Consider the following 9,037-nt stretch of genomic DNA (forward strand, 5'->3'; position numbering starts at 1 on the left):
TCACAACTTCGCCCATCACAGCCGTCACTTTGACCAATAGAAACACATAGTGATCTGCTGCCGTGGACAACTGTATGACAACAACACCACAGCCTTGAAGATGTTTCCTCTAGAGATGTTACCACACAGAGTAAAAGGGGGAAATGATGGTGTGAAACAGCAGAGGCACTTTGTCAACCTGCTGAGTTAACGTTACTGTCATTGGCATCAAGCTAGCAAACAGTGTTATTTCTTCATAATGGAGATGGACATAAAGTAAGAAAATTAACAAATAGCGGTGGAGCTTTTACTCACCACAACTGCAGAGGCTCCCAGCTTCATTTGAAACAGACTACATTATAGACGCTCAGTTATTTATTAATCCCTCTGTGTGTTTATATATTTACTTTTTATCTGCTCCTGTTGTCTTGATAAAGTCAATGCATCGCACCGTCATTTCAAACACTTCCTATATCTTTTTCAAATTAAAAGCCCCTTATAACCTCAGCTGAGAGAATCCCTCCATTTTCTCAATAGGCTTTTATTGTGAAACATTTGCAGGAACTTGTTCTGGAGGATTCAGTGACTTGTATGTTTGCGTACGGCACTTCAAACGTAGCTCCTGCCATCTGCTGACACTTTTAGGTGACTACAACAACATGTCGGCTGGCACATGAACACACACAGTGACTCAAATAATAGTAAAAGTGATAAAAAAAAAAAAAATAGGACAAGAATATCCCGATGACATCACACACACTGTGAAAGACGAACGGGGGATAATTGGGGTGGACCATTGTGTAGTGTGTCATGTCTGTCGGCCAAGTCACGGCAGGATTGTATGATCCCACAATTGTGTAATGTTGTGACATAGTGACTTTCACAACAAGCAGAAAAGTCGTGAAGTATGTACCAGGCATAAGGCTCTCTTGAGGCTGTGGCAAGGGCGAAATCTGCTAGTAAAGTTTTGAATTGCTCAATGTAGTAGTTTCAGTAATTTGAAATTGGGTAGAGGACTAAATGCCACCATTGTTTTGCTTGCCTTTGCTCTGCATTTATTGGTTAAATAATGTGTATGATTTGAGTATTTAATCTTTATTCAGTGTGTGTCCCACTAGATTTGCTTTAATATAATTCTTATGTCACTGTGAAATACATACTAGAGATATGAAAATATCAGTATAATGAAGTGCTTTACAGATAAACAGTAAACTTAGGCTAACGCACATGCTTTTTGAGGCAGTGATTGTCCAATTATAAACAGTTGGTCAATATAGGTATCAAATATGAAAGTGGTTGCCAGATGGTATAAAAGGAAGTAGAGTGTCACATAGTTATTGTGTTATACTGTGTTGTTAAGGTTGTCGCATTATACTGTTAAGTGTTGTTTATAATTATTTTGTCCACGTTGTGTAGGTTGCCTTGATGCAAAAGTCTCGGTTAATGAGACACTTTAATGGGGCAATAAGCGGAAATTCATCATTTCTAGATTGAAGGAATTAAAAAATTGCTATGTGAAGAACTAGATGTGTAATTTCATCTGGAGTAGCCTATAGCATGATGTCACACACCCTCTCTCTGTGTTGATCTCCAGCCCCTTGTGTACAAGCCGGTCTGGCCGCGCGTTCATGTACGTTCATGTGAATCGCCGCCTCCTCCCTCCTCTCTGAGCCCTTGGCCCTCCCTCCCTATAAAAGGCTACAGCCAGTGAGCAATGGCAGCATGTATTTTCGAAGCAAAATGGCGGAGAGCAGAACGAAACGTCCACCTGAAGACGACCAGGATCCGACATTACCTTGAAAGAAACAACGGTCGTTGGCGAAGAAGTTGTCGGATGAAGAAAGGGACAGAACTCACATTGGCCTTGCATTTCCAAGGTGGAGAGCACTGCAAGAGCTAAAGGGGCTACAATTTGACTGGCAGCTAGCTCTTCTTCTGCTGGACAGGTACAACATAAAGTCAAATGTCTGTTTTAATTAGTGTTACAGTAACGTTAGGCACATGTCGCTATGTCGATTCAATTAAATTTAATGTTACAATCGTAGCATGGGTTAATGTCCGGAGCTTGAGTTATTAGCGGCACGGTCCCAGCAATGGGTCAGGCCTTACGGTTATGTTAGGTGAGTAGCCCGGCAGCCTAGCTAACATTTGCAATTAGCATTGTAAAATGTAGCCTGGCGGGCAGCCTGGTGGGCTTGCGGGCTGCCCGACAGGCTAAAACATTGCTCTCACTCACGGAGAAGAGTAGGAACGTTAGTGTTAACTCCCGGTGTTAGCACTAGCCAGGATCCAGCGATGGCTCTAGCCGAGTCGGTTGCCACCGGCTACTGGAGTAACTTATAGCTAATGAGCGCTTCCACCAGCTCTTCTTACAGGTACCATCATGTCATCATCATCATGTTCCACAAAATGGTGATGTTGTTTTGCTCAGTGTGTTTGCACTTTGCAGATATTTGTTCGCAGACGAGGCGAGTGGGGGGTGGGGTGGTGGTGTTGGAGAGCAGAGGTAGAGGGAGGTGTAGCTCATGACACTTTGTTTTGGTCTACAGGCAGTGCACAACAGCAAACCTAGCGGTGAAAAGATTTCTCTTTTTGCCCCTTTAAAGGTCCAATGTGTAGGATTTATGGGCATCCATAGGCAGAAATCAAATAGAATATTCATAAATATGTTTTCCTTAGTTTAAAGTTACTTGAGAAGAAGAACTGTTGGTTTTTTGTTATTCTAGATTGAGCCTTTTATATCAATATGTAGAGTGCGTCCTCTCCCACAGAGTCCGCCATGTTGTTTGTAGAGTTGTCAAGAACAGACAAATCAAACACTGGCACTAGATGTGTCCATCTGAGTTTTCACATCAGCCAGTGTAAGGGAGAAGTTTCAGTTGTGCAACCTCACCGCTAGATATCACTAAGTCCTACACACTGGACCTTTAAGCTTTGGCTATAAGTTATATAGTTGATGCTCCACTAGCATCATACTTTAATGGATTAGTAACATTGACATTAGCAAAGTAATTTAAAAACAGAAAGCATTTGGTCTATTGCACTGTTAATTATACAGTGAAGAAAGACAACACACACTCTCAAAAAAGAAGAAAAAAGTCTTCTGGAGGTGCTTGGCCACAGAACAACAGTATAAACAAGAAAAAGCCAGCAACACTCGGTGTCCTTCGTTACCAACTTTTAATACCTCACTGGTACAGGCGATTAAACACACAGACCGGTTTCAACAAGTGTCTTCCTCAGTGTGTGAAAAGACAGAAAAGCAGGGTGAGACATGCAGAAATAACCTCCATTCCCAATCACACAGCTGCATGGCATTAGGCAATCACCAGAGCACCAAGCAGAATCCTTTGACCTGTGGCACTTTATATATTTTTTACTGTACCATTTGCTGTTAAGCAGTATTTTGTATTTTCATTCATTCATTCATTCATCTTCTAACTGCTTCATCCTCTTGAGGGTCACGGGGGGGCTGGAGCCTATCCCAGCTGACATCGGGCGAGAGGCAGGGTACACCCTGGACACATAGAGACAAACAACCATTCACGCTCACATTCACACCTATGGACAATTTAGAGTTACCAATTAACCTAGTCCCCAATCTGCATGTCTTTGGACTGTGGGAGGAAGCCGGAGTGCCCCGAGAGAACCCACGCTGACACGGGGAGAACATGCAAACTCCGCACAGAAGGGCTCCCACGCCCGGGATTGAACCGGCAACCCTCTTGCTGTGAGGCAAGAGTGCTAACCACCACACCACCGTGCCGCCCTATTTTGTATATATTTATTTATTTTTTGGGTGTACTCAGTAAGTATTTATTACTCTTAGGTACTTTATATTATAGATGTGTTTTCTTGATTTTGGTCTATTTAATACCTACTGATACATGTTTTGTACTTTTTCTCTTCTATGAGATGTTTTTCTATGATTACCAGGATTCTGGTTGGTGCTCTGGTGATTGCCTAATGCCATGCAGCTGTGTGATTGGGAATGGAGGTTATTTCTGCATGTCTCACCCTGCTTTTCTGTCTTTCCACACACTGAGGAAGACACTTGTCGAAACCGGTCTGTGTGTTTGATCGCCTGTACCAGTGAGGTATTAAAAGTCGGTAACGAAGGACACCGAGTGTTGCTGGCTTTTTCTTGTTTATACTGTTAATTATACTACACAGAATTGTCAGCAACTGTTTCTATACATTATCGAAAGTGAAATTGAAAATCAACCTACTATTGTTTAGCTGTATTTGCTTTTTTTCTGCGCTATGTCTGCAATTTTTGTAGCTTCCTTTTGGATGTGTGCTGCTTACGGTCTAGTTCCTGGTCGCTATTTGTAGAAAATAAGAGAATACAGGCAGATGGTGAGGTCTCTGCAGATAAATAAACTCCCACACATTTCTAGTGGGTCGATTGAAAGGGATTACTTTTGTATGAGTCTATACATTAGTTTTTTTTGGCGAAAATCCTTTGGGATATATCTTTAGAAATGTCTCACATGTCTTGACTACACTATTTAATAGTGTTGTGCTATAGCACAAAACAAGGTAACATATTCGTGCACTAAGACCCATTTGTTTGCTGACCAGTGGGACTAACTGATATATTATGCTTTTGCCGTATCCCGTCGGCAAAACGACAGAAACGTGTAGTTGGCTTAGCGTTTCTTCCAAAGCTAAATTGAATGGACGTGGTCTTTCAGCAGCTGCCATCTTGGCTGTTTACCATTTAGCTCTGCTTTCCAAAGCACGGCCGAAATATATCTCGCAAGCTCTAGATAAAGCTGAACTGGATACTACTCCAGGTGGAGGTGTCTCGTCCTCGGTCACATCCAGACCTTGAAAATAAGGCTGCAACCGGTCCCATTGCTTGCAACAGAGGCATTCCTCTTCTGTGGGCACTGGGGCACAGCATTCACAGGTACACCACCAATCTCCAGAGCTACACAGCCTTGCAGCAGCCATTCCTCCTCTCTTGTCCTCTACCTGTTGCGCCTCTCTCTCTCTCCTCCTCTGTTCTTCAATTTCACAAAGCTCTTCCTCAGTGTATTCTGGCTCAAATAAATTTTCTATATGTTCTCTGACATTTATCCTAACGATATGAGGCGGTCTTTGTGGAATAAAAGCTTGTTTAGTGGACTAACTTTGTACTTGAAGGTATGCCCGTTCACTTACGTTTTAACAGGTCTGACGCTACTATGCACCCCAGCTGTATCTAGGCTAACGGCTAACATGTTAACTATTATTTTTATGTCACTAGTCACTTGAAACAAATTTAGGACGATAGGAGACAGGTTGAAATAAACCGAAATTTCCCTTTAATGACCAAACAGCCCACTTGTCTGAAGGCAATCTTGGCATTGTACCTTACATTTGCACATTATTATATAGTTGTTACATTTAAACTTTAAAAATGGTAATGGGTTGTTACAAAACACCCACATTTGGTGCGTAAAAAGCTGCTGGAAACACAGCAATGACTCGCTAAATTAAGTGCAAGTAAATTAAGTGTTGTTATGCCCAAACCCAACGACACACAAACCTCAGCATTGTTGAAATGTAAAGTTTCAACATATTCAATACATAATGTGCAAATTTAATGTATCTGTGGTTTGCAGAAATGCAAGATGCCAACATTTATTCTAGTGTTTGGGATGCATATAAAGGCTTTTAAAAATACTTATCTGTGGCTCATGATACTACATTGTTTTCAAGACTACCTGTCATTAAGATGAGAACAGCTGATTCTTTTTGTCATATTGTCTAATATGCTGTACAAGTGTATGAAAGCTAGTCATTCCTTCATAATGTGTCTGTGTAATGAATCAATGTACATGACCAGAAAGCACTTGTCAGTTCTGTGACTTCATACCATCATGTCCGCTGTGAGTGCAGCTGAAGTCAATAAAACTTTTGGGCCACATCAGCTTGTGTTCAGCGTGTTCATTATTCTTGAAAAGGCATTTTAGACTCTAATCAGTCTGAGAGTCACTGCACTTCAAATGAAAAAGTACACAGTGTTAAAGGACAGTAGGTCCTTCACTGCTTTGTTAAGTAGCCTTTAGAAACTGCCAGACAGATTTTAATCAAAGTTAAGCCATGAGGCCAAGTGAGCAGTTTTTGATGTGGATAGTTCCACCATTGTTAGAGCCAAATATTTGACTTAATAATTCACAGAATATTTTGTTTTTCTTCATTAAATTAAGTAAAGCAAAGGAAATGATGAATGAATATGAATAATATATGAATATGTATTGTGCCATGGATTATGTGTTTTGTTTCATTTGAATTTCCAATTATTATTTGATTGATTATTGTTGTTTATTGGATGCTGTAGTGATATTGTCCTGGAGCTGTATTCACAAACATTCTGAAAACACTCTCAGAGAGATCCTGACTGAGACTAAAAACTTTTTAGTAAGGAGTCCTAGCTTAGGAGTGATTTAGGAAACTTCTCAGAGAAACTCTGAGCAAGGACGGGACAGAAACTTTTACGCTGGTGTGGAGGTGTGGTTCACCCAGTGCTAGGTATGGTGCATTCTTTTAACAGATGTGATGGTTGTCACAGACACACCCTTTTGTGAGCCTGCAAGGTGTGGAAATGACTTTTGTATGAGTCATTGTTTTTTAGGAAAATCATTTGGGGTTTGTCTTTAGAAATGTCTCACATGTCCTGACTGCACTATTTGTTGTCTACTATGTGTTGTGCACTATGTGTTGTGCTATAGCACATAGAGTCTAATGATTAAACTATGCAGACAGTACATAATAAAGCAGCCAGCCATCTACATGCATGTCAGCTTTCAGGCCACTGCATGGTGCTGCAGTCTTTCCTCAGTACACATTGTCTAATATCTGTTTGGGAACAAGAAACATATTCAGTTTTTAGTTGTTCTTCATCCTGTTCTTCTTCATCCTGATACATGTTCATCTCAGGATGTATCAGGATGTTACATACCTTGACATGTTGCGGTGAAAACTTCCTCAGAAGCGTCACTTGGTGGTGGTTGTGACGCGTCTTTATCAACTGATCTGTCAATCAGCTGATATTAGGGAGGCCTGACCATCCTGTCAGTTTTGACATAATTTTCTCACCTTTGTGACATTGAGAGGCCCTGGAAGTTGATTCAGTTGACAGTAGCATTTTTGGTCTGATGTACACAGCTGACAGCACAGGACATGGTTTTGTAGCAGAGGGAGAGAAAAGAGTGAGCTCCAGTTGGTGGATTCACCTAGGCAGGCTCTGCAAAGGCACAAGTCACATTGTAAACTACATAATGCTGCTCTTATTTTCTCAATAAATGTACTTTCTGGCATGGAGAGTGGCACCACAGTCTTCTTTATCAGTAAAGATAGATTGATAATCCTGCTGTTGAGGAAAGGAGAAAACCAGAAATGGAAATGGTTCCCTTTTCAAGACTTTTATCAGTTTACAAAACTCAGTTGAGTCACTGAAAACAGAGCTTTTTGTTATTTCTTTTTAATTTTTAGAAATGATGTTATGCCAGTCAGAAGCAGGCCAATCATAGAGTGACAAAGAACTGATCACTAAAATCTTTCTTTCTCCCCAAATCTACTCAAAATTCATCAGGTTGTCATTTGTGCTCCAATACTGCCATCTAGTGGGCACTTAGGCGAACACACCATTTTAAATAAAAACGTCAAATATGATCTTGCAAACAAGCTCCATTTTTTCTTAGTCTATAAATAATAAAAACAATTTAACGCATTAAAATCTCTTAAGACACAAAAAATCCAACTTATTAATACAAAGGCATAGAAAGTATAGTTCTATACAGTACGTTTTGATCCCATTGGTGTTCCATATCGTTAAGCCTTAGTGGGGATATTGGGATTGGGCCTCCTCTCAAAATAAGGGACTGTTCTCTACTTATCAGAGGACAGGGTTGGCTGAAGTGCACCAGGTAATAAACGAGAAAGTCTGATGGACACTTGAGTGCTGCTGGCTTTTTAAAGACTTTCATATCGTTAACAGAGCCGTGCACCTCCACAGTCTTTTATATCCGAGAGTGCTCATATTTTCCACTGTCATTTGGAGTTTTGCCAGCATGCAGGACAAGAGCAAAGAAGTAAGGCTTTTTTTTTTTTTTTTAATTCCAGGATTTTATCTTTAACTTTTAACTTTAGAGCAATGGTGGAGGGAGGGTCATGCATTTTTCACCAGTCACTTAGGGAAGCTCAAGGAAAATATTTTGAGGATGGTCAAAATACATTAATAAAATAAAAATAAAACAAAGTTGCACTCCAGCCAACCCTGTCCTCTGATAAGTAAAGTAAACAGTCCCTTATTTTGAGAGGAGGCCCAGTCCCAATATCCCCACTAAAGTCTTAATGATATTGAACACCAATGGGATCAAAACGTACTGTATAGTTCTGCCTTTGTATTTATAAGTTGGATTTTTTTTTGTCTTAAGAGGTTTTAATGCGTTAAAAATAAAAGGTGTCAGCCCTTCATCAGTTTCTGAGGGGAATCCTTACATACAATCGTTGCAAGACAGAAAACAACTACCCACTCAGTTTACCTGTATGAATTGTTAAGACATATTAAACTGGGCTGAGGAACTTATTGTTTATGGTGACAATATTAAAAATCTGATTTTTTTAAAACTGTTTTTATTATTTGGAGGCTAAGAAAAAATGGAGCTTGTTTGTAAGATCATATTTGATACTTTCATTTAAAGTGGCGTGTTTGCCTAAGTGCCCACTAGATGACAGTATTGGAGCACAAATGACAACCTGATGAATTTTGAGTAGATTTGGGGAGAAAGAAAGATTTTGGTGTTCAGTTCTTTGTCACTCTATGATTAGCCTGCTTCTGACTGGCATAACATCATTTCTAAAAATTAAAAAGAAATAATAAAAAGCTCTGTTTTCAATGACTCGTCTGAGTTTCGTAAACTGATAAAAGTCTTGAAAAGGGAACCATTTCAATTTCTGGTTTTCTCCTTTCCTCAACAGCAGGATTATCAATCTATCTTTACTGATAAAGAAGACTGTGGTGCCACTCTCCATGCCAGAAAGTGCATTTATTGAGAAAATAACA

Source organism: Epinephelus fuscoguttatus, linkage group LG3 (genome assembly GCF_011397635.1).
Source record: "Epinephelus fuscoguttatus linkage group LG3, E.fuscoguttatus.final_Chr_v1".
NCBI lineage: Eukaryota > Metazoa > Chordata > Actinopteri > Perciformes > Serranidae > Epinephelus > Epinephelus fuscoguttatus.